Consider the following 3,860-nt stretch of genomic DNA (forward strand, 5'->3'; position numbering starts at 1 on the left):
GCACTGGAATGCAGATTGCCATATTATAATCAGGTTCAATAAACCAGCTTTATATCCAAAGTCTATGTGCTTCACCTACACAGGGGAATGGTCTGGCTACCAAAGGGGAAAGATTTTTTTCTTTACACAGTGGCATTTGCCTGGAAGGTTCTAAGTCCCAGGATGAGAATTATTCCAGGGATCTCTTACTGAGATGATTCACCACGACACCTAGCACATATGTTGATTATAAAGAAGGATGGTGTTTTTGTTTCCTGGCTGCTAAAACAAATATCACACAATGGATTGGCTTAAATGATGACAATCTATTGGCTCATGGTTTTGAAGCTAGAAGTACAAATTTGAGGCATCAGCAGGTGATGCTTTCTCCCCAAAGACTGTGGCTTTCTGGGGCTGGCTGCCAGTGATCCTTGGGATTCCTTGACATTTCCATCACATGATAATGTCCTCTCCCTTTTCTTTTGGATTCATTGACTTCCAGCTTCTAGCTTCTACGCCTTGGCTTTCTCTTTGTGGTCTTCTCTATAAGGTCTCCAGAAAGAAGATTAAGACCCATCGTTATTCGGTTGGCTACACCTTAACTAAAAATAACCTCATCAAAAGGTCCTACTTACAATGGGTTCATACCTACAGGAATGGATTAAGAACATGTTTTTTTCTAGGGTACATAACTCAATCTGCCACAGATGGAAACCAATTTGCCATCTAAACATGCACATTACCCAAGAGCTTCTCTGTTCTGCGATGGCATTTTCTTTTAGGCTTCAGGTAGGACTGGATAAATTATTTCTAAATACTGTCAACATGGCTGTCTCTTATTCCACACTCACAGGAAGCCCTCTAAGTAAGTACATAGTACTTTTTTTTTTTTAAGATTTATTTATTTCTCTCCCCCCCCCACCCCGTTGTCTGTTCTCTGTGCCTATTTGCTGTGTCTTCTTTGTCCCCTTCAGTTGTTGTCAGCGGCATGGGAATCTGTGCTTCTTTTTTTAAAGATTTATTTATTTATTTAATTTCCCCCCCTCCCCTGGTTGTCTGTTCTTGGTGTCTATTTGCTGCCTCTTGTTTCTTTGTCTGCTTCTATTGTCGTCAGCGGCACGGGAAGTGTGGGCGGCGCCATTCCTGGGCAGGCTGCTCTTTCTTTTCACGCTGGGCGGCTTTCCTCATGGGCGCACTCCTTGCGCGTGGGGCTCCCCCATGCGGGGGACACCCTTGCGTGGCAAGGCACTCCTTGCGCACATCAGCGCTGCACATGGGCCAGCTCCACATGGGTCAAGGAGGTCCGGGGTTTGAACCGCGGACCTCCCATATGGTAGACGGACGCCCTAACCACTGGGCCAAAGTCCGTTTCCCTGTGCTTCTTTTTGTTGCGTCTTGTTGTGTCAGCTCTCCGTGTGTGCGGCACCATTCCTGGGCAGACTGCACTTTCTTTCGCGCTGGGTGGCTCTCCTTACAGGGCGCACTCCTTGTGCATGGGGCTCCCCTACGCGGGGGACACCCCTGCGTGGCAGGGCAGTCCTTGCGTGCATCAGCACTGTGCATGGGCCAGCTCCACACGGGTCAAGGAGGCCCAGGGTTTGACCCGTGGACCTCCCATGTGATAGACGGACGTCCTAACCACTGGGCCAAGTCCACCGCCCAGTACATAGTACTTTAGATAACTTCACATGAACAAGAGGGTATACTGGTTGGCAAACTTGAACATTCTGGTATCTAAGGGGCTCATCCATTATTGCATATGATGAAGTGCCAGTTTGGTCTTTGCATCATTTTTATGGACATGGTCTAGTGTTGTAGAGCCTCAGCAATTCTTGGCATATGAAAAAAGAAAGCCAAGGACTGGCCTCAACAGGGCATTCTTCTTTAGACTCAGGACAGTAGACAAGTTTTAGCTCACCTGTTAACAGTTGGTAATGTCTCCCAGTAGAGTACGATAAAGCTTATAAGGCTCTGAGAAAGAGGGCCACGATTAGTAATGTATGCAATAGATTCGGGGCAGGGAAGGGTGTAAGTTGATGAGTGGGACAGGGTTATCTGAATCCCAAGTAACACATTTCATCAATTCTAAGCACATTTTTCCCTTACATTTTTACATCTTTAAAGCTAGGATACATATTATAATCACTGTGCCAGATTTTATTTTCCTGAAATGGTCACAATATTTCCAGTCCTACATGATCTTCCAGAACCTTGCCCTAGCCCCCATCAAGAACCAGGGGGGTTGAAATATGTTCACCAAATGCCAAGAGTGTGTCACAATGATGGGGGAGGTTGTTGGTGTGGGAGGAGTGGGTGGGGAGATGAGGGGTATACAGGAACCTCGTATGTTTTTTAATGTAACATTTTTTGAGATATATCTTCAAAAAAATACAATTTACAAAAATGATGGGGGTGGGGGGATGGGGAGTGGTTTATATGGGAACCTCATGTTTTTTAATGTAATATTCTTTGTGATCCATTAACCTGAATTTTAAAAAGTGTTAAAAAATAAATTAAAATAAATTAAAAATAAAAATAAAAAAAAGAACTGGGGAGGGTGGGGTGTCTGTCCTCAGTGATTGCCTCAACTAAGAGAAAATGGCAAAATGATGCTAACTGAATTATAAAGCTAGTTCATAAAAATGATACAGAGTCTGCTTTTCTTTTTTGGGACACTCACTCTTGGAACTCAGCCACCATGCTGTGGGGAAGCCCAAGCCACACGGAGAGCCCCTTGGTTTTCAATCCTGGATGAGGTCCCAGCTGACAGTCAACTGTGAGCCAAGTGTGTGAGTGCCATCGGAAAGAAAATCCTCCCTTGGGAGAACTGCCCAGCTGATCCTCTGTGGAGCACAATGAGCCTTCCCAGCTGAGCCCTGCCCAAAATGCAGATTTGTAAAGAAAATAAGTGATTGTTATTGTTTTAATATATTAGGTTTTACAGTGGTTTGATGTATAGCAATACTTATGGAAGCAATCATGGTAAGCCAGGTGGCAGTCTTGCAGAGTTGTCATCGCCAGCATGTGTCCACTAAAATTTGTAAAGTGTCAGTTATTTGAAAGAAAACCATGGAGAAAAGAATGGAGCACTTTTTTAAAAGGGTGAGACTCTGAACGTGAAGAAATTTTAGGAATACCATACCAAATCTATTTTGCATATTTTCCTTTTTAAGGATGAACAATAATTATACAGAATGAAAAAAAAAACTATGTATAAATAAGCTTAAAAGAACATTCAATGATATAACACAAATACTAAGTGATAAAGCATTGTATCATAGTTTAACTGGCAGCTTTTTTCTTTCTCAGTAGAGTAAGATAATCTTACAATGACATTTCAGATTTAATGAAATAAAGGTATTTATTGTTCTTAACTTAAACCTAATTATACCACCAAAACCAGTATTGTCAGAAAAGAGAATTTTACAACCAAATTTTCCGTTTTTCCTTTGAAAATTACACACCCACACACACCAAAACAAGAGCCAGTAGGGATAGGCTTTTTAAAAAGTTCAATCTAATTTTCATTTCATAATTATGTTCACAGCATTATTCTACAAACCATTTTATGAATCCTTTTTAAAAATTAGTTTTCTGAATTTAATATTACAAACAATAACTCTTAACAAACCCCTGAAATCACATAAATTTTACATTTTATGAATGGTTTAGGTGCCTCTATTCTCTTAAATGGGGGGGAGGTAATGCTAGGCTTAATGAAAGTGTGATAAAGGCCCTACCTCCAAAGGCGTAATATATGATGAACATTAAAGAAACAGAGTGAATTAAGAAGTATTTACTAAGCACTGATCAAGTTAAGAGAAGTGAGGGAATTGGCTTTATTACTACTGAGAAGTTAATAGAATGAAAACTTCCACAGA

Source organism: Dasypus novemcinctus, chromosome 17, assembly GCF_030445035.2.
Source record: "Dasypus novemcinctus isolate mDasNov1 chromosome 17, mDasNov1.1.hap2, whole genome shotgun sequence".
NCBI lineage: Eukaryota > Metazoa > Chordata > Mammalia > Cingulata > Dasypodidae > Dasypus > Dasypus novemcinctus.